General features: G+C 34.2%; 1 protein-coding gene across 1 annotated transcript in view; it reads right to left on the reverse strand.

The window, feature by feature from the left end:
* dan (protein distal antenna) overlaps positions 1 to 19,247 on the reverse strand; it is a 37,877-nt gene extending 18,630 nt beyond the window's left edge. The window contains exon 1 of the mRNA XM_075291273.1: positions 17,838 to 19,247. The gene's annotated coding sequence lies outside the window, so the exon portion shown is untranslated. The remainder of the gene's footprint in view (positions 1 to 17,837) is intronic.
* Between the last annotated feature and the right edge of the window lie 5,054 nt (positions 19,248 to 24,301).

Genomic DNA, 24,301 nt, shown 5'->3' on the forward strand with positions numbered 1-24,301 from the left:
AAGGGAGTCTGTTCCTGTCTTACTAAATGCGCCTGAGATACATAAGCTCGCCATACGCTGAACTTTATCTAAACAAGTCGGTTTCTGAAGTGCCGGCCACCAGACTACAACACCATATAGCATTATAGGTCTAACCACTGCCGTGTATAGCCAATGCACAATTTTTGGTCTTAGTCCCCACTTTTTCCCTATTGCCTTTTTGCACGAGTACAAAGCTACCGTGGCTTTTCTCGCCCTCTCTTCAATATTAAGCCTAAAATTCAGCTTCCTGTCCAAAATAACGCCAAGGTATTTTGCACACTCACCAAAGGGAATTTCAGTACCCCCTAAGGAAATGGGCCTAACCGTGGGAGTTTTGCGATCTTTGCAGCACATGACTATTTCTGTCTTTGCTGGATTTACACCAAGACCATTATCTTTCGCCCATTTCTCAGTCATCCGGAGAGCTCTCTGTATAATATCTCTGATTGTGGATGGGAATTTTCCCCTGACTGCTAGCGCCACATCATCTGCGTATGCCACCACTTTTATCCTTTATTTTTCGAGATAGACACATGGTGTCTTTGGCAAAAATGCTCAGGGTGGGCTCCTGAGTTGATATAGCCATGTCCGTCTGTCCGTGAACACATTTTTGTAATCAAAGTCTAGGTCGCAGTTTTAGTCCAAACGACTTTAAGTTTGGCACAAGTACGTGTTTTGGCTCAGAACAGATATCTATTGATTTTGGAAGAAATATTTCGCCCGATATGGACTAATACGGTCCCAGAAGCCAGAGTTATACCCTAATTTGCTTAAAATTTTGCACAAGAAGAACAATTAGTACTATAGTCAAGTGTGCCAAATTTTTTTGAAATCGATTCAGATTTAGATATAGCTCCCATATATATCTTTCACCCGATATGGACTAATACGGTCCCAGAAGACAGAGTTTTACCCCAATTTGGTTGAAATTTTGCAGGAGTTCAACTAGTAGTGTTGTCAAGTGTGCCAAATTTTATTGAAATCGGTTCAGATTTAGATATAGCTCCCATATATATCGTTCGCCCGATTTACACTCATATGACCACAGAGGCCAATGTTTTACTCCGATTTAATTGAAATTTTGCACAGGGAGTAGAATTAGCATTGTAGCTATGCGTGCCAAATTTGGTTGAAATCGGTTCAGATTTAGATATAGCTCCCATATAGCTTTAGGTCGATTTACACAAATATGACCACAAAGGCCAATTTTTTGCTCCGATTTAGGTGAAATTTTGCACAGAGAGCAGAATTAGCATTGTAGCTATGCGTGCCAAATTTGGTTGAAATCGGTTCAGATTTATATATATCTTCCATATATAGCTTTCGCCCGATTTACACTCATATGACCACAGAGGCCAATTTTTAACTCCGATTTAGTTGAAATTTTGCACAAGGAGTAGAATTAGCATTGTTGCTATGCGTGCCAAATTTGGTTGAAATCGGTTCAGATTTAGATATAGCTCTCATATATATGTTTTTTCGAATTCGACAAAAATGGTCAAAATACTAACATTTTCCTTGTAAAATCGCCACTGCTTAGTCGAAAAGTTGTAAAAATTACTCTAATTTTCCTAAACTTCTAATACATATATATCGAGCGATAAATCATAAATAAACTTTGGCGAAGTTTCCTTAAAATTGCTTCAGATTTATATGTTTCCCATATTTTTTTACTAACATTGTGTTCCACCCTAGTGCATTAGCCAACTTAAATTTTGAGTGTATAGATTTTGTAAAAGCCTATCAAATTCTGTCCAAATCGAGTGATATTTAAATGTATGTATTTGGGACAAACCTTTATATATAGCACCCAACACATTTGACGGATGTGATATGGTATCGAAAATTTAGATCTATAAAGTGGTGCAGGGTATAATATAGTCGGCCCCGCCCGACTTTAGACTTTCCTTACTTGTTTTCACGAAATTTGTTTTGTTGTAACATCAAAACAAATCGATGTGTGAGATTTGTTTGTCTATAAATAGACTATAAATCAAAGACGATAGAATAGGAAGATGTGAAATGGGCTTGTTGTTATTCTTTTTCGTAAAAAAAATCTGAGATTTGTACCAACACCAAAGATTATAGATTTGAGGAAGATGGGAGATTGGCTTGCGTCATACCAAATGTTGCATTTAGCAGATTAGTTTAATACATGTTTGTAATCTTTTAGTTGTTTTTAGTTTTTATTTTTTAAATGAAAAATGTAATTTTCTTAATGAAACAATGTTAAATTTTAGGCAACAAAAAAAAAAAATACATTTTCCCCTTTATGGAAATTTATTTCGTGAAATTATATTTGCATTTTAATGCTATGCCAATACTTGTCGTATACGCGTTTGGTTCGAGTATTAAACTAATGTGGTAAATGGTTTGATGTGCTCAGTAGCCAATCTCCCATCTTCCTCTTCTATAATCATTGCCATACACGTTCCATGAGAAGTTGCAATTTTTTTCGGTTTCTCTTTTCATTTTGCATTCGTAACAAAACTTAATTAGCATATTTTAGCAATTTTTTAACTTTTAAAAGAACAAAAACACTTCGTTAAATATTTTATTAATACTTTAGTGCTATTTTAAGAAAATAGCAAAAAAAAATTTCGGCATCAAACCAATAAGTTCGGTGCGCTTTTCCTACAAGTATGATATTAATCTTTGGTTTCTGATACTAACACATGCATACCCCATTTCACATCTTCCTATTCTATCGTCTTTGCTATAAATGTATAGGTACTTATGTAGATGGTTTGTTTGACACTTACCAAGATTTTTCATTTTCACAACTTAACACCCAAAAAAATAATAGAGAAAAGTTTACTAATTTCAAGCCGTAGCGGTGTCAAAAGTACGGTAAGTATGATTTTTCTAAATTTAAGTACAAAATTCTTAATTTAATCCCGAAAAAATTATCATAACTTTAGAAATTCTTAATCGAGTTTGCACTTCCTTTAAGTACGGGAAGTGCCTGATTCAAGCCTAGTGAAGCTCTATTTAATCGAACCCACGACCTTGTGTATGCAAGGCGGGCATGCTAACCATTGCACCACGGTGGCTGAGCTCAAACGAACTTGTTTTATGCGGATTCAAGGCTTGGATCAATCTTTTTTATTCTTGAATATAATCCCACTATGCTTGATCCAAGAACGATCTGTACTTGATTTAATCCCGAACTGTATTGGACGTTATTTTATATACGCTTCATTTTAGTATGATTTGTACTAACCATGTATCCGTAAAATAAAAATTGGTTCATATATTTTACAAATATTTGTTCTTGTTATTGATATAATACATACATTTGTAATGAAAAGAAAATGGCAATACATAATACATATAATGCATCTAGGTGTAAAACTCTGCTGAATTTGTAGGGCTTGTATCCTTAAATAGTAAGTTTGCCTACAACTACTTCCACATACGCGGCCCACACCATTGACACTCCTTTAAAACCATAGTCGACTTAAGATTGCAAGCGAAATGTAAGCCAACCAAAAACAATACCACTAAAAGCCAAACATTAAATTTAAAATTCTATTGGCCAGTTTCTCATCCTCCGATTAATTTTAACCGGTGGATAGACCTCCGGTTAGTAAAATTTTTGTATGGGATCAGCTGTTTTATCGACACGATAAAAATAACAAGACATTGAGAAACTGGCCCTATGTATATGTAAGAAAAAACAGTTTTCGGGGGTTGAAAATATATGAGAGCATCGAGAAGAGCAAACTTTATTTTGCGCTAACTCCCAAAGACGAATTAAGTAACCATTTTCTTGTTTTTACACGATTATTTGCAGGATTTATTTATGGATAAGGATTTTATTATAGGATATCTCCATCGCTGTTGGAAAAATTTTAGAAAGAGTTAACAATGGAAGGTTGGATATAGTGGCAATCCGTGGAAAACACGAACTCCTCACTTATCAATGAGTGCTGCCCGATTCTACGTTCAGCTTAATGACAAGGGATCTTATTTTTATTGCCGAGTTCGAAAGGCATTGTACATTACGGTGAAGCCACACTCAAAAAAAGTTTTCTTGGGTCCAAAGATTTTGACCTTCCCAAAGATTTTGACCTTACCTTTTGGTATTGATAGCGAGCCAAAGATGCTTTTAATCTAGGATCAATGAAGTTAGAATTGGGATACAGTCCACATTTATGGAATTTTTATTCTCCGATATATTAATAAAGCTATTCACGTACAAACAAATGCTAGTTAAAAAGTCAAAATTATAACGGGTAATTCAAAGTAAAATTGTTATCTTAATTCCAAAACACTTTAAACCAATGATACAAAATCCTCAAAATAAGACAGTCTATAGTTGAAGCTTTTTTATCTTAAATATAAACATTAAAAATTTCAGTTAATTTAAGGACAATTTTTTTAAATCAAAAATGTTGTTCTTTACTTTAAGGAAAATTTGCCTTAGTTCGAAGACATACGACTTTAGCGGAGGGACGCAAATATCAAAAATGCATGTCTTAAATTCAATAAAAAATGTTTAACCATATATAAGAAACATTCTTTTAATAAAAATTCCATTATTTAAGGAAATTTATCCTTAACATTGGGTAAATTGGGTTTCCTAAAATTTAGGTTGCGCAATCTTTAATACCACGTAACTAGTTTTTTCAGTACACCTTAGAAGCTTACACTGAAATATTTACGTGATATTAATGATTACGCAACCTCAATTTTAGGATGCGCAATTTACACACTATTAAGGACAAATTTCTTTAAAATAATGAAATTTTAATAAAAATTTAGTACACACATTTTGAAAATTTACCTTCCTTCGTTAAAGTTGCATGTCTTTAAACTAAGGCAAATTTGTTTTAAAGTGTTTTTTTGGAATTAAGAAAATATTTTTTACTTCGAAGTATGTGTCATAACTTGGATTTTTAAACTGGCATTTATTTGTACGTGAATAGCTTTATTAAAATACCGGCAAAATAGAATGAAAATTCGATAAATGAGATCTGTATCCTAATTTTAATTTTATACATCCTAAGCCAGATAGGTCGCACAAAAAATTTCCTTATTTTAAAGAACCCGCATCTTTGGCTCGGAATCTATACCAAAATCCTTAAATCTTTGAATCCAAGTAAACTTTTTTTTGGGTGTACGATTCGTATTTAAAGACATGAAATTGTTGGTCATATTTGTGTCAGTGCATGTACGTTTTCAAAGAAAATAGTGTGTAACGTCAGCTTTGATGGAACACAGGCGTTCAAAGTTCAGATTAGAGCAAGATGGGCAATTAACTGCAAAAAAAAACGTTAAAATTAACCTGCAACGAAAGTGTCTTCAATTTACTTTTTGTCAACAGAAGTTAAAGACTAACAGAGCTAGATTAAATTCACCATTAGAGTATTTATCGCAGAAAGCATTATCGGTTAAATTTTTTAGAATCGGTTAAATTTGTGATACGAAGACTAGTAATAGAAATACATTCTCTGGCATCGTATATTGGAAATATTTTAAGTTATACTAAAATTTATAAGAAATTCTAGTCTTTGGAATGAGTCAAAGTTTCACTTGCTTTGATGTGTAGGTTAGGTTAGGTTAGGTGGCAGCCCGATGTATCAGGCTCACTTAGACTATTCAGACCATTGTGATACCACATTGGTGAACTTCTCTCTTATCACTGAGTGCTGCCCGATTCCATGTTAAGCTCAATGACAAGGGACCTCCTTTTTATAGCCGAGTCCGAACGGCGTTCCACATTGCAGTGAAACCACTTAGAGAAGCTTTGAAACCCTCAGAAATGTCACCAGCATTACTGAGATGGGATAATCCACCGCTGAAAAACTTTTTGGTGTTCGGTCGAAGTAGGAATCGAACCCACGACCTTGTGTATGCAAGGCGGGCATGCTAACCATTGCACCACGGTGCTTTGATGTGTAAGCAAAGTGCATAAAAATAATCCAACACGATCAAATCCATTATAACCCATTTAATGACTTCAACAATGATGTCTGAGTAGGATGCAAATGACTCAACAAGTGAATGATTCTTTTTATTTATTAGTTTTTCTAATGTAAACTCAATACCAAAATTATAAGGAATTATTTTATAAAAAAAATCAGGGAATTTATTAAATGTATTCTCTTACTTTCACTTTTATCCAATTGTCACCTCCTTCATTCAACTTTTTCGTAATGTAGAAAAAATATATATGAAGTGCACATTGTGCAGTCTGCCCCATATCCTTTCAGCATACTTTTATATTACACATCCATATGGAGATAGAAATGTATACGTATGCACAATCATGTACTTTATATCAAATGGGTATAAGTATGTTCCAGCGGCACAGTAATAGTTCGTGTGTCTGCATACGACCCCATTATACATAATTTTATTACATGTTTATCGTTTGCCAGTTAGTCAGTCAATGGGGTAGGGGTACGGTTTATTACCATGGTCTGTGGAATTGCAAGTATTCCACAAACACATGGACCCCCCATTCACACACATATGTATGTAAAGAGACATGTGAACATGGATAGTCTGGCAAATAAAGGTCAACACCAGTAACAGTTTAATGTGAAAAAAATATTTCTCAAATAAAAAATGTGCTCCAAACTTAGTTTTTCCTTTTACTTTTCCTATTCATGTTCTTACATCAGTGTGCTTTCCGAGACGACTTTTTGTATTTTTTTATCTATCTCACTTATTTTTGTATTTCTATTTTCGATGTATTTTTAATAGATTTAGGTTTCAGGGAGACAATGCGATATTGAAAAAACTATGCTCTAGTCTGGTTGCTTTACTACATAATACACACATACATATCTACACTAACACATATATCTATGTGTATATATCCATGCGAATGGGGAAATATATGTACTTACACTTAATATTATAAAAAAGTAAGCAAAGAACGTAAGTAAAGATGCCGGTCGAGACAATGTAATAAATGTGAACTTGACGATAATTCTTGAACTTGCTATGTGATGTGATTTAACACACATGTAAGTTTGAAGTTGTGTATATAAATAAATGTGTTATTAAGTGTGCATAAGTATCTACTTTGCCCTATTTCTGTTTCGGAGGACGCACATAAACATACAAGAGAGTGTGTGTATAGGTGGTTGGTCAAATCAGCTGGTAAACTTAATGCTCCACATAATACATCTGTTGAAGTTGTTACACAGCACCATACGTCACGTCAGTGTATGTACTAAAGTGTGCGAATATGTGTATGTATGTGCTCCACGACAGAACAATACGATTGTAAAATATGCCTGAATGAATTTTTGTGTGGGGAGGATGGGACGCATACGCATACTCTTACCTACATGCTTACATAAATAATTATGTATTAATTACACATTAATCATTACACGTGCTTCCGAAGTTGCTGCTAAATGCAGTGAAAGAATTCTCTGGCATGCAATTCAAATACCTATTGTTATGGATATCTAACAATCACTTGGGCTGCGAGTTCAAGACTGAATCTAATAGGGAAATGGAATGGACATTTCTTTTTTGCTAAATTATATCTTTAGCATAATAAAACCTGTGTAGTGTATAAGTCAACCGGGTGTCCCCAAGGTGGCATGTTCAGCCTTGCATACAAATTATGAGTTTCAGAAGATCAACAAAACGTTAAGTTATGCAATTTATCTCCTCCTTTCAGTAATGTTGGCCACATTTCTGGGTGTTTCAAATGATCAGGGAGTGGCTAAATATGCCCGTACCAGCCCCCGATCATATTTAACCTTACTTAACATGTAAGTCCCTCCACTATGGATTGCATAGAAAATTGTACTAAAGACTGTCATCCACAATAGCATTACTTGGGTTGCGGTAACACTTACCGATAGGTTAAGTTAGATTAGGTTAAAGTGGCGGCCCGATTAAGATTCAGGCTCACTTAGACTATTCAGTCCATTGTGATACCACATTAACTAAAAGTACGTATTACATATGGGCACTTCTAGTTTTAACCGCTGAGCCTTCTCGATTATTTCCTTCTGTTGAACCAACCAGATTGTTCCAAAAACATTAGCAGACTGCTTATGTTAACTTTTTCCAGGTCCGCCAGTAATCTAAAGCTATATGCCCCTAAAATTTGCTGATATCTGACGTCTCGAGAACACTAGCATATCTAGTGTGCGGTTTAAGTTTAAATGGGGCCATATTTGCTTGGTGTCGTTACAACGCTTGCAGTTCTCTCATCGAACATTTGCCATCATAACAGCCTTCTCACGCAGTATGAGCTTGCAGGTAGCCAGGGGCATACCAACAGATTCTAGTTCCCCTAGAATATTTAAGGTAGTCCCTAGCCTCGCCAACTCACCCGCTTCGCAGTTCCCCGGTATGATCCAATGGCCAGGCACCCATATTAGGTGAATATTGTGCTGCTCAGCCATCTCATTGACAGATTTGCAGCAGTCGATGGCCGTTTTCGAGTTAAGGAACACAGAGTCCAAGGATTTTATTGCAGGTTGACTGTCTGAGTATATATTAATGACAACATTTGGTGGAACATTACTTCTCAGCCAATTCGTCACCTCTCTTATTGCTAGTATTTCAGCCTGAAAAACACTACAATCTTTAGGTAATCTTTTCGCTATTCGAAGTTCCAGATCTTTAGAATATACTCCGAAACCCACTTGTCCATCCAATTTGGCCATCAGTGTAGAAATCTATATATCGTTTATTCCCCGGGGTCTGTGTGCACCACGCCTCACTGTTGGGAACTACAGTATCAAACTTTTTGTCGAAAAGTGGTTTCGCCAAAGTATAATCCACTACGTTAGGCACATAAGGCATTATTTGGAGGACCGAACTGTGACCGTAACTTTTTTCCGACCACAGCGATAGCTCGCACAACCGCACAGCCGTTGTTGCTGCTGACTTTTTGGCCAAAATGTCTATAGCCAATAGATGCAGCATGACATTAAGGGAATTTTTTCCTGTCTTGCTGAATGCGCCTGAGATACACAAACACGCCATACGCTGAACTTTGTCTAAACTTGTCGGCTGGTGAAGTGCCGGCCACCAGACTACAACACCATATAGCATTATAGGTCTACCCACTGCCGGGTATAGCCAATGCACAATTTTTGGTTTTAGTGGTTTAGGTATTTTGCACACTCACCAAAGGGTATTTCAATACCCCCAAAGGAAATGGGCCTAACCGTTGGAGTTTTGCGATCTTTGCAGTACATGACTAGTTCTGTCTTTGCATGATTTACCCCAAGACCATTATCTTACGCCCATTTCTCAGTCATCCGGAGGGCTCTCTGTATAATATCTCTGATTGTGGATGGGAATTTTCCCCTGTCTGCTAGCGCCACATCATCTGCGTATGCCACCACTTTTATCCTTTCTTTTTCTAGGGAAACCAGAAGGTTGTTTATAGCAACATTCCAAAGAAGAGGTACTCCTACTTGGGGAGTGCCTCTGTATGTTTGCTTGTCCTAGTGTGGCCGAGTTCGCAGTGGCTGAGTAGCAGTTCGTATAGCAGCCTAAGTATACCTGGATCATCATTCAGAGTTGCCAGTCCATTTAATATCGAGCTCGGATGGACGTTATTGAATGTCCACCCGACGTCTAGAAACGCCACGATTGTGTATTCATTGACAGATGGTGAGCTTTCAATAAAGCTGACTAGTTTATGCAAAGCCGCCTCAGTAGACCTGCCCTTCGAGTATGCATGCTGTCGTTTCGAGAGCAAACTTGAATCGACGCTAGTTCTAAGATAAATGTCTATCATCCTCTCCAGAGTCTTAAGTAGTAATGAGGATATGCTGATTGTTCGGAAATCCTTCGCACTCGAGTAAGAGGCTTTTCCCGCTTTCGGTATGAAAACGACTTATGTTTCCCTCAAATTTTCTGGAATATATGCTAAGTTTATACATCCTTTATATATCACCGTCAACCAAGGGATAATTCTTTCAGTCACTGCTTGTAACTCCGCCGCAGTAATTCCATCAGGGCCGGGGGATTTGAATGGTCCAAAGCTATTTAACGCCCATTTTATTCTAGATTCCGATACAATTTCCTCGATAGGAAATGACCGCTGATTCACTGTGGCACCGCCAGAACAGTTGCATCAACGAATGACTAGCTACAATTTTGAAAATGTTTAATTAGTATAGAAATTGGCTCTAATAAGCCAAAAAGTGATTTTATAAAATTCTCTCTAAACAGCAATTCACTTATGTAAGACTTAAGTAGTTTTCCTTCCTTCTAGTTTCTGCAGTAATTTGTCAAAGGTTGACCATGAGCGATTTCCGACCGTCACGTTTACTGCACCATCGAGTAGTTTATAGTAATCTTGGCTTCAAGTTTCGAATTGAAATAACTATATTCTCAAGATTTTTTAAACTCGTTAATAATTCCTGACAATTGAAACTTCTTTGCATATATCACCATCTTGGATATCATTCGCTGCCTATCTGAAGGGTCTAAAGTATTTGGAGTTTTGCTACTTTTTCTACATTTACGACGTGTATATGACGTTTACGACGTTTACAACATTGCGACAGTCGCAAACCTTAAAAAGTTTGATGCAGATCATCTCTGTATGTGAACAGAGGCACTCCCCAAGGAGGAGTACCTCTTCTTTGGAATGTTGCTATAAACAACCTTCTGGTTTCCCTAGAAAAAGAAAGGATAAAAGTGGTGGTATATGCATATGATGTGGCGTTAGCAGTCAGGGGAAAATTCCCATCCACAATCAGATATATTATACAGAGAGCCATCCGGATGACTGAGAAATGGGCGAAAGATAATGGTCTTGGGGTAAATCCTGCAAAGACAACTAGTCATGTACTGCAAAGATCTCAAACCTCCCACGGTTAGGCACATTTTCTTAGGTGGTATTGAAATACCCTTTGGTGAGTGTGCAAAATACCTTGGCGTTATTTTAGGGGCATATAGCTTTAGATTACTAGCGGACCTGGAAAACGTTAACTTCAGCAGTCTGCTAATGTTTTTGGAACAATGTGGTTGGTTTAACAAAAGAAAATAATAGTGAAGGTTCAGTGGTTAAAACTAGAAGTGCCCATATGTAATAGGTACTTTTAGTTAAATGTGGTATCATAATGGACTGAATAGTCTAAGTGAGCCTGAAACTTAATCGGTTGCCACTTTAACCTAACCTAACCTAACCTAGCATTTGAGTCGTTTATGATGTCCTTTTTATTTTATTTCATGATTTCATGTCCTTAAAATGCGAACACGAATTTTGCTCATAATAGCATTTTTGAATTTCTCGTATATAAACTGTTTTCCTTGTCCAAAAATCGAAAAAGTCGTTTTGTCAGTGAAGTTATTTTGTCCTTATAGTTATGTTAAGTGACTCAACTTAAAAATGGATATCTTTACATGAAAGAAAATTTTGTTAGGCTAGGGTCAATTCTTAAAAAAAAAAATTCTTAAAATTAATGAAATAGCCTTTAAATTTGTGGAGTTTTCATATCTTGACCACAAACAAAAAAAGCGTTCAAAACTAGAAGATGTTTTTCTACACTTTATTTTAAAGACGTATTTTACTTGATATATAGAATAATTTCTACTTGAAGTCGAGTCTGAATTTGAAAATTTAAGTTGTCGTTAACACGTTTTTAAAGCACTTTGATAGCTCATGAAAAAGCTGAAAAACGAATAAATTCAAATTTGACTCGGAATCAATACCAAAATCATCAGTGTACAACATCTTTTTTACTGGGAAAAATGTTCTTTTTGGTGTAAACGAAGGACTTCCAGTAAAATTTTGTGATAGTAATCAAAATGTATCGAGTACGGAAACAGAGCTACATGACTTAGATATTGTTCCAGTCTCATAGAAGTAGAATTAAAATTAATACAATTAAATTTAAGTGAAATAAAGCTATGTTTGTTAATTTTCAATCAAAAAAGTGACTTTTGATAAAAAAAATAGCTTTTTTTCTAGCTATTTTTAGCTTTTTAAGCTATTTTTTGGGCAAATCTAGCGGTTTTTTGTGAAACAATTCTGGAAACCCTGCATTCCAGTAAGTTTACTTCCAATATGTTTTCAATATCAGAGAGAAACTTTCTACAAACTTTGAAAGTCGAAAAAGACGAACATTCGAAAACCAGACTTTTCCAGAACAAGTCGAAATGTCGACTTTTTGATTCTGATTATTGTCACTAATAAAATCATTAAAATGATTTCTGATTATATTGTCATTTCTACACAAATATTTCATACTCTTTGTGAAGAAATTCTTATTCGAAATATTTCGTAAAGTATTCATGAATTCGTAAATAATGCTTCTTAAAACTAATATATTTCAATAGAGAAAACATTGTTAAATGTATGAACATTTTACGAAGAAAAGTCTACAAAAATACGACTCTGATGTAAGTCGCTTTCGCTTATTTGGAAAATAGTTTGAATGCTGCATGTTAAGGACAAACACATTCCAGTACGAACGACCTGAAGAGGATTTGAGCACAAAATGATCATATCGAGTAAATGTGAATTGATTCTTAAATGAAATCTTCCCATTTGAATCAATATAAAACTACTATGAAAGCAAAAAATAGAGTCGTTTGAAATTAAAGGAAGAAATCGCAAGGTTTTGAATTTCAAAAACCCGGTGTCTACTTCTGATCACCTCTTCGGGAGTTGACATACTCCGGAAACTTTTCCCGTAAAAACAAACAATTGTTTCGCTTCTTATGTCGTCTTCTTGACGGGAACCCTTTTCCCGATGAATAGTATCCAACTCCTACCACATCAACTCAATCCTCGATAACGCTATCAAATCACTGTAACTTTGGCCAACCCTATGTCCCCATGAGGCCATGATTTTTCGACTTGATTTTTAGAAAATGCGTAATTTCTACTTCAAATTTCAAAGAATATAAGATGTGTTGTTTTTTATTTTTGATTTTCACACTCAATCATACCTTTATAGATTTAATTTCACCATAAAACCTTATGTAAATAAAACTACAAGAGTAGCTTGATCAACAGAAGAAAAGTTAAAAAAGCTTTAGACTACAAGACTGTCCTATCAGCATTCTCAACTCGCAGGGAAACTATTAACACTGGAGCTTGTTTTTATTGTGAGCATGTTTCCTCTTATTTCTGTGTGTTTGTTATTGTTGGCTTCAAGCGTGACTGTTACCGAAATCCCGAGTGATTGCCGAAATAAATAATTAGGGAATGTAATATCAACTTTATGGCAATTCATAATCCTACGTTAACGAATTTTATCAAGTCTATTTTGATACTGCAAGTGTAGAATTCTCTCTTACTAATGAGAGTGTGGTTATATTTCCATGCATAGAATTTTTCGAGAGCAAGAGTCTATTTCGTTTATATTAAGAGAAGGGACCGGATATAAGCTCACAAATGATAGATTTTGAGGTTTAATAAAAATTAACATAGTACAATGCCGCAAATCATTGCGAGAAATAGAATACATATAAAATTACACTATTACGTTTCCAAAACTTGAATTCTGTACATATTTATTATTTATTATTATTTATATAATATATTATTATTTATTTATTATTATTTATATAATACTTTGAAAATAACGATCCTGTTCGCCGACTATGTGATGAGTTAATAAATACTATAAATATTTTGATCTTTCAGAGGATAAATATACTATAAAAAGAAATATTACACTCTTATTAAATACTTAAGAATAAGATACCATTTGTAAATATTGTAGTATAGCATTGTTAGTCTGTAAGGATTACTCCATACACGCAAAGAACAAAAACGTTTGGAAAACGTGTACCGAAAACGTTTTTCTTTCGTTAGAGTTTTTTGAATTTCTTCGAAAATTTTAAACTTTTATCACCAAAAAAATTCGTTTGGTACAAAATTTTTATTTTTTCAATAGAAAAAATTATTTTTGAACCAACAACACAGTCCATTTCGTTTATATCAAGCAATGTTCTTTTCTGACTTTAAGTCTTTAATAAGACACATTTTACAGTTCATAGTAAAAATTTAATATAGTAGTATGTAATGTTGAACATCTTTTCGGAATCTGTCGAACGTATCTGGGATATATGTAAAAAAAAGCAAAACAAAAACTTTGGAGTTCGGTCGAAGCAGGGCTCGAACCCACGACCCTTGGCATGCAAGTCGGACGTAGCAACCACAGCTCCACGGTGCCAAACTAAATGTTTGTTTCTGCTAAATAAACTGTGTTTATTCGGTTCGTGGGCGCCGCAAGCTATGCTATATAAATATAACTTATATGGGTAATTTTCTATTGATGGCAATAACGGCTACATAGCTTAGAGGTTAGTGTATTGGCTTACAAAGTGCATGGTCCGCGGTTCGATTCTCCGTCCAGGCGAAAGGTAAAATTTTAAAAATTTATAAAATCGTAGAATTTCTTCTACATTGTCTATTACAGAAAAAGGTGCTAAGAACTAAAAAACCTCGTGGAATTGAGAAAGATGTGAAGGAAAATGCTATTAGCCAGAAAAGATTGTTTTTTGAGTTAGTCTTTATGAAATTGTTTTTACATCCTGGAAAAGAATAAACGTTTATCACAAACAGTATATATTTTTCTTTCAAATAAACTTCCTTACAGCGAAAAGCAAATTAGAAACGAACTTTGTTTGTCTAAAATTTCGTTTGGGAGAAACGAATTATTTTTTTGCGTGTGCTAATTTCGATTTATTTATGGGGACATGAATAGTTTTGTTAATATATCGCAGAAAGACAATGAAATGAAATCTGTATCACAATATTAATTTTATAGAGCATGGATTTAAAGCTATATAGCTCCGATTTGTTTATTTCAAGAAGACGTCAAAACTCTTTCGAGTCCAACTTTCGACTGATTTGTCCTCTCAATGCAAGTTGTAAAATCGATTTCGACTGTCGATTTCGACTGTTTGGACCAAAAGTCGATTTTACGGGTGGAAAACTAAAATATTCGAGAGTATAAAAAAACTAGAATTTGAGTGTTCTATGAATTCGAACTACACTTCATAAAAACGATTTAATGATACAGAAGTTAAGAGAATTCTATAACAAAGCGCACCAATCAACTGGTACCTATTATTGGCGGACTACCTTTAGCGGTGCCGTACACTAATAGAAAAAATTGCGTTCCACAATCGTGAACGGACGGTGACAAAATGAAACGGAAACGTTCACAACAAATCAAAACGAAATGTTCACGATTTTGTCCACGGGCGTTCACGATTTCATGAATGGCATTCGTTTTTCTTTTTCCATAAAAATTCTTAAAATAATCGTTAGACGTTGTTATGGTGGTGCAATGTGCTAAGGCGACTGTTAACGCATATGGTGCGCACAACACAGGTTCGAGTCACAGTAGCGAAAATCTTTTTTTTTTTAATTTTGTTTATAAATTCGTAACCAATACGTTTTCAGATCATGAACGCTCGTTGTTGTTTTGACAACGGATGGTGTCATTTTAACGTTGTCAGATTGACCCCGTCTGTTCTCAGTTTGACAGACATGTGTGTTGATTCACTTTCATGAACGAAACGTTTTGAAATGACAACGCCGTTCATGATTTTTTCTATGGGTGTAGTAGTAGTGAAAATGCTTTTTCACTACAAAGTAGAGCTAAGCATTTTATCAATCCAATATAGAGAAATATTTTGTCACGAAGGAAACAACATTTTTGAAGTTGCCTCTTAAGAACAAACAATTTTCAACGATGGTTCAACCCCTGATAAAAGTTGGCAGGTAATCTTGTACAGACGTCCAACTTTCGTTTGTCTAAAATTTGGTTCCTCAGTGTAATATTATTTTATTAATTTTTGTTTCTTTTTGTTGTTAATTTTTGTATTTATGAATACTTTAATTTTGAGAGCAAATAAAATCAAATGGAAACTAAATTTGAGAGTACTATTGACAAATTCTGGTGTTACATAAGGCTGCACTCGCAAGGAGTGTTCTAAAAGAAACATATATAAAAAGTAATAAAATACATAAAAAAAGTTTTAACCGATGTGTGTCGTTTCCGAAATTTATTTCAAATTTGACACAAAGTGTTTCTTTGTAACACCGTATGCCTACTTTGAAAACCGTTGATTAAATATTACAGATCATAGGGATATATCCAGTAGCGTAGCTAGACAATTTTCCTAGGGGGGGGGGCTATCGCCCCCCCTAGCTAAAAATTAATAGACTGAAGTTATAGATTCACTTAACCCTCTAATGCCCAATCCTGCCTTTAGGCGGGCTTCGTTATATGAGGAAGCCTTTAGTAAAACACACTTTAAGCCATCAAAACTGGGTAAAATAAAAAGAAAATTTCGTTAAAACTGTTCAAGAGGCTTTGCAGCATATACTGAATTTTACCGTATATATTTTTCTTGTGTCGTTTTCTTGAGTTTGTATCGTTAACATTGAGTTTTAGTAAGCTGGCAAAAAAATTGGGGCATTAGAGGGTTAATATTGTATTTTATAAAAATAAATAAAAAGTCAGACTTCAACATAACTAGACAATTAATTTATAATAAAGCAACTAATACATCCATAATTTTTCCCAGCAAAAAAAAAATGGAAGTTGTTCTAAAGACACAATTTTATGGTAAAAGCATTTCCAAAAATGTCCTCATTAAGATGCTAATTGTTTTAGCTAAATATACAGGAAGTTTTTAAATTCAATTTCTATAACTTTTTTAACGGGTATTTTTTTAAATACATTAAAAAAGGGTAAACAGTAATAACATTTTGCCGCAAAAAAGCCAAATCTATTCTAGAAATATCGATAATTTTTGGAAATGTTCGAGGTCAAACGTTTCGGTGTAAGAACACATTAAAAAAATAAAAATTATTTATTTGGAAAAATATCACACAAACTTTTAATTCACATTCAAAACACTGAAATCAGATCACACCCTAAAAAGTGATTCAAATTCAGTGCAACAGCTGTTGAAATGGTGGACATCCGTCCTAGTTAAATTCATAACTTCTGCGCCAATTTTCCACCACTTCCGGATCCAAATATAACATTTTCACTACTTTTTTGGTAACGCTTTTTTGCTGGATATATAAAAACAATGGAAAATCGTAAATAGGCTTTCAAATTCTGGGGGGGGGGGGGCTACAATTTTCTGGAGGGTTCTAAGCCCCCTCCCCAGAGGCCTTCCTACGCTTATGGATATATCAAAGTCAGATTATACGTATATGTAGCAGTTATATTTAAATTTGGTCAGATTTATATATAGGATTATCGCCACGATAAGTGTATGTATCCGAGGTATGGAACCTATATTTATGGTATGAAAATTCTCCTACACAAATATATTGTATGCGTTCATACATACTGCAGTAGGATAAAAAAAAAACATTGATGAATTAATGAATTATGTATCTCCTTTCCAATTTTCATGAAATTAGTTTTTACGCTAACATTTTTCCAAGATGTAAGTTAGAAGGAAGAATTTTATTACTTTTGATACTTTTTCAAAGTATTAATAATATTAAAAATAAATAAACAATTCCATCCAAGGTTTATAAAGTTTACTATATTTTATACATTTCATACAATTCTATAACGTTTCGGCATTTGAAACTTTTTAACTTCGAAATCAAAGAAAACCATCATTTGAAGTCTCTGATTACCCCAAAAGCCACCCTTAATTTAACATCTCCTCTTAATTTAGTAAAAATTCTAGTGTCAGTGATTTCAGTTCTTCAGAATTTATTTTAATTCAAAACTATTCTGCCAAATCTTAGGACAATGAAGAATTTTTAAACTTCTGGCCATGTGGGACAAATCACATGATATAAATTTATATTCTATGAAATGAAGTCATTATAATGTTTTTTTCTCAGTGTACATAGTCTGTGAACAACTTACCTTGTTTTTGACAAGATCCCAAAAAAACTATATTGTTCACCGCGAGACTACGATGTATTCTTTGGATATTTCTTTGTTGCAGCACAACCGCCTTTCACTAATTAGTTTGTTCTTTCTTTTAATGTTAATGTTATTGTCTTCTTTCTATTTTGGACCAACGATCAACTATGTTGTATTTTTATTGTCACACTACTGCACCACAGTTCCACGAGAGATGAGAATTTAAATTTTTCTTATATTGATTTATAAGAATGGAATCGAATCACTGTTGCTAATTATTTTGAATGTCAATCTAAGGATGGTTGGATTTATTTACACCGATTTTCACGAATTCAGTTTGATCACAAAATCATTTACAATGTTGTGGTATAAATGTTACCGAATTTTTATGATTATTTTGTTGTTGTCGTATCCAATGTGTATTTCAGTTTATGTTGCTTTTGAGTGATTTGCTGTATCGAAAATGACAATGTTCCTGGTGTGCAGCGACAAGTTTAGTGTTGACTCTTTCGAGTACAGCAAGGATGTGATTGTGTCTTTGTTTTGCTTGTCACAGCGAACCTATAAACTTCGCGTTCAGCGACAAACTACCGCGAGTCTCGTGAGTGAATATTGAATTAGCGCGGCGAAAGGATTCCTCACGGTAAACAAGCAGCCGTCTCAGGCAAACAGACGCACACATATACGAGCACACATACACACACGTACGCATGGTGACATATTTGTAGGCATGGTGGTGGTGGGTAGTTGTTGCGGCTTCCACAATCGGTCACTCGTGCTGACCGTTTCTTCTTATCGTGGGTTTGGTAACAAAACTACCCGCCGTTTTCGGTGACAGTCAAAAGTACAATGATTAACGGCGAAAATTGTATGGACGAATACATCGACAGCGACGCCGAGACCTTTAGATTTCTGCTCGCACTAACGATGATGCAGAAAACGTGGAAGATGAATAAGGAACAATCCGTGGCGTGAGGACAAGTTTTGGGAACTATGCACGTTATTTTCATTTAAGGCAGATTCATCCATTATTATCGGTGGCACATTTTACACTCTGCCCAAACCATTCCGCGTCGTAACGCGTTCTTACACATTTGGCCGCATATATACATACATACATATCCACACATTTTAGTTTCGTACATACACATGTAGTTTAAATGTAAGTATATAAGTACGCTCCATTCCATCAACCTATTTTACACATGGTCCAAACTCAAAACATTGGCTATTCGCAAATGTTGCTGTATGACCGTCACTTGCCGCTCTTTAGGCTCTTTCATTTAACGCAAAGGAGCTGTACAAGAAGATCCATAGAGTCGTGTGTAGTTCTATGTGTGTACGTGTGTGCGTGTGCTGTGTACATTCCCACATGCTATGTCCACCGTGTACATTAATGTGTATATACGCACATTTGGACATACATATGTCAAATGTCTCTACACAAATTCAGGATTCACTTGACCGTTTTTTAAAGACCGCCTAAACTCGTACATTGCAACAACAAAAACAGCAAAACACCTTTGGCCGCACACCATACCAAATGTCGCAAGATGAAGATGGTGAATTGAACACGACGTTCGACTCCGAGAAAAATGGCAATGTCCGAAGAAACCTTCAAGAAGCTGCCCATCATAAGTGAACAAACAGTGGTCCATCCAACGGCACCCAGCAATCGCTGTGTATTAATATTTGATGAAATGTTCCTTACAACATGGTTAATGTTGCGTGCCAACGTTTCTTGACCACTTCGACTTGACTGATCCGAACGTGTTGGAGCAGATGTTGTGTGTGTCGGCAACATGTATCGCGAACATGTAGCATTTGGACTCGAACAAAAGCCAATATATATCATGCAAAAGTGGTCAAAGTGAAGGCAATAAGGGTTCATTTTGCCAAATTGGCTACCTCGACGAAAAAATGCCCGAGGAGGAAATATGGACGATTCAAACATGCCACATAAACCAATGGGACAAAAATGACTATATCAATTTGAGTCCAAAAACATAGCCAAAAATATGTGTTTTTATATATTGCAGTGCAAAATATGCGTCCAATATGTTTTGGACGCATATTTTAACATTTTCAAGAAGATGGATTTTATCATCATGATTTATGGTAAAAATTTGCAAGTTGACAAACGGGAACACCTAGAGAACGCAGAAAAATATATCTCCAATATGTTTTTCAAGTATAATATTGATTGAATTTCCAAATATATTCAATTAAAATATCAATTGATTTAATTATTTCTTTAATTAAAATAAAAATCAATCAAAGAATTTAATTGAATCGATTAACTCTGTAATTGGAACAATTATTTTTTAATAGGCATCGATGTTTGATATTGTCATTTTAGTGATCGATTTAAAAATTAATTGGATCAATTAATTTCGTGATTGAAATGAAAAAAAATCTGTGTAGTGTCCACTAGAATGCAATAAGAACCATTATTATTTTGTTTTCTACACAAAAGTAGCTCCAGTTGTCGATAGTATGACTTCTTCATTTATTAGAGTAATGCTATTTAATTATAATATATTTTAGTAAGTAAATTTGAAATTTATATTCAGAAAACATGTGTATGTATATTCAAAACAGTTTATAGAGTTTGTCGAAGGATAAAAATTCCGTACAAAGCTGTACACTGAAAAAAATATTGTATTAAAAATGTACTCAATATTAAGGACAAATTCATTTTAAATAAGGATATTTTAATTAAAAGAAAGTTAAAAACTTTGCTTTAAAAATGGTTTTCATTAAATTTAGGACCCAAATTTGGAAATTTGCGTCCCACTGTTATGTCGGAGTTCTTTGAATTAAGGAGAATTTTCCTCAAAGTAAAGAAAAACGCTTTTAATTTAAATAAATCATCTATCAATTAATTGAAATATTGAATCTTTATATTTAATATAAAAACGCTGCAAATATAGGTTAAGACTTATTTTAAGGATTTGCATCTTTGGATTAAGTTTTTTTGTTTTTTTTTTTGGAAAGAAAGAAAGTCCTTTTTACTTTGAAGTATTATTTATATCGCAAAAAGCGAATTAAAATTCGATGGATGCGATCTGTGTCCTAATTTTATTGATCCTAGATGTAAAGCCAGAGAATTCCCTAAAAATATATTTATGTTAAAGAAGGCGCATCCTTTTCTTGTATTTAGTACCAAAATCTTTAATTGAATGTCAAAATCTTTGGATCCAAGTAAACTATTTGTGAGTGTAGAAAATACAATTGTTTTAATAGAAAAACCTGACTTCCATCAGTACTTAACTTGACGACTTTGAGTTGCGTTCGACACGATAGCACTGATTAATTTAGTAAACTGATTAAAAATCTAAATGTTTACTTTTTTTATCCGTTTAAATCCGAAAAATTATATATGGCCGAAGGTTCGGCCCGGCCGGTTATTGTTTATAAAGTCCAACTAATGACTCTCAAATCCAATCCAATTACGTGCACTAAAAAAAAGGTTTGCTTTAAGGTCAAAGATTTTGACCTTCCTTTAAGGATTTTGGCATTGATTCCGAGCCAAAGATGCGGGTTCTTTAAAATAAGGAATTTTTTTTGGCTTTAAATCTAGGATCTATGAAATTAAAAGCAGGATACAGGTCTCATCGAATTTTCATTCTATTTTTCGGGTATATAAATAAAGCTATTCACGTACAAACAAATGTCAGTTTAAAAATCCAAATTATGACGGATACTTCGAAGTAAAAAATATTTTCTTAATTCCAAAAATTAACCTATATTTGAAGCGTTTTTATCTTAAATGTAAAGATTCAATATTTCAGTTAATTTAAGGACGATTTCTTTAAATCAAAAATGTGTTTCTTTACTTTAAGGAAAATTTGCCTTAGTTTAAAGACATGCAACTTTAACGAAGGGACGCAAATTTTCAAAATCTTTAATATCACGTAAATATTTTTTTCAGTATGGGTTGTAGTAACAGTTGCTGATGGCAAGGTCCCTTAAACCTTCTTTCTTGTATGTTAGTTAATAGGGAGTTTATGTTAGATAAAAATGATAGATTAAATATGTTACATACACTCAAAAAAGTTTACTTGGATCTAAAGATTTTTCTTTTCCCTTAAGGATTTTGGTATTGATTCGAATTTTCATTCTGTCTTCTCGGTATACTAATAAAGCTATTCACGTACAAACAAAAATGTAATATATAACGGATATTCAAAGTAAAAAACGTTTTCTTAATTCCAAAAACAAAAACTTTAAATCAAAAATGCTAAATCTTCAAAATAGGTCCTAGCCTATATTTAAAACGTTTTTATCATAAACCTAAAGATACAATAGTTTAGTTAATTTAAGGACGATGTTTTTTACATCAAAAATGTGTTTCTTTGCTTTTAAGAAAAATTTCCTTAGTTCAAAGGCGTTCGACTTTAACGGAGGGACGAAAAATTCTAAAATCTGTGTCCTAAATTTAATAAACAAAATTGATGCAAAGATTATAAAATTTATTTTAATTAAAATTTCATTATTTTAAAGAATAAATTTAAATAATTTTTTCAGTGTCCACAAGCTTCCTTTATATAGAGGATTCTATAAATAATTATGAACCGATATGAACCAATCAATGAAAATAAACTAAAAAGTTATTCATGATTTCCTTTTTATGTTTCTTATGTGTTAGGTTTCTTGTAATCTTCTTTTATTTTTTTCTATATATAAAATTCTTCGTCTGCCAGCTGAAGGGTTGCCATCTCGTTCATTCTCCGAAGTCGGCAAGTTCGGGGTTGCCACATCCACCCTCTCCCTAGTAGCCAAGTCAGGATGTGCTTGGAACGATACATTTTTGCGAGATGGACATGGTAGTGGTAATTGTGGTAGTTCATTACCAATATCTGGTAAATCTCGAACTGAAGACGATGTTATATTTTGAGACGACAATCGGATGTTTTCAGTTTTGGGCATTGCATCTTGTATCGGATGAGGTTCTTGATGTGATTTTGTTTGTTGTTCAGAATTATTGATGATGAAAGCAGGTTTCAAACGGTCGACCGATATGTTAACATTTTTACCCTTTATCAAGATGGTATATATTCGATCCGAAATTCGTTGAACTTTTTCGAAAGGTCCAGTATAAGGTGGTTCATGAGGTTCTCGGACAGCATCCGTGCGTCGAAAAACATGAGTACAATCCTGGATATTCCTAAATACGAACATTTTGCTTTTGATGCGAAACTGGAACGGGTCGCAAGAAATTGAAATGTTCGCGAAGTCTCTTTAAAAATTCGGACGGCTCGTCAGGAACGTTTGTTTGGCTGAAAAAATCGTGTGGTGTATGTCTTCTATGTCCGCCATATAGAAGGTCAGCTGGCGAAGCTTGTATTACTATGACACAATAAAGCAGCTTTAAAAGTTCTGTGCCATCTTTCTATCATCCCGTTTGATGGGGGATGGTAGGCTGTTGTTCTCGTTCGTTTGGAGCCAGTTAAAACAACAAGTGCTTTGAATAATGCAATTATAAGATACGTTTTCGGCCTCAACAGGTTTGCCCATCTGACTCCGTTTTCAACCAGAATATTGGGGGTCCATTTTGAGAACTACCTGAAAATTCGTGTCTTAGTATTTCTACATAGGATTATTATAGACAAGGAAACTGATCATCTATTTAATAGATTACGCTTTAGTGCATCAGGTAGAACTGGTAATTTAATCCAACTACGCCACAGATATGTTGTAACGGAGTGGCAATTCTTCATCCATGCGATTCGTCTCTGGAACGTGTTACCACTAAATATAAAGACAATTACAAGCAGAGCATAATTCAAAAGCAAACTTTTTATATATTTTCTTTAATATTGACATGTTCCACAATAATAAGTAAACTACACTATCCATTCACTTCTTTTCATTGTACTTATCATAATTATATTTTGTATTTTAATTGACAATAAGATTCATATAATCTCTAGAAACGTTTATTAATTGACCCTGTTTAAGTTAACTTTCAAATTTGATATTTATTTATTTATTTATGCTTTTTATTTTCGTAGCAAACAATCATTTCTTTTTTACCTCATGTGTCACTCATTTATCTATCTAAACGATAATTTTACATTTCGTTTTAGTTAAATTAATTTTATTAAATTTTGTTATGATATAAATCTGTTCGCATACAATCAAATGCCTGTACTGTAAATTATAGGACCTTGAGTCTTGTTGTGCAGGAACCAAACTCAATAAATACAAAAAAAATAATCCAGATTCGAATTGGCTCCCTTGATCTGTTGTTATTACCTTAGGACAACCAAAACGTGAAATCAAATTTGCCCAAAATGCGACTGCTACAGTTTGTGCTGACATGTCTTTCAAAGGCACTGACTCTGGCCAACGAGAAAAACGATCTATCATTGTGAGACAGTATCGGTAACCTTGAACCAGAGGCATTACAACAATATCCAGGTGGACAATATCCAGATTACGAATAAAGTTTGTTGTCG

Source organism: Haematobia irritans, chromosome 1 (assembly GCF_050003625.1).
Source record: "Haematobia irritans isolate KBUSLIRL chromosome 1, ASM5000362v1, whole genome shotgun sequence".
Classification (NCBI taxonomy): Eukaryota; Metazoa; Arthropoda; class Insecta; order Diptera; family Muscidae; genus Haematobia; species Haematobia irritans.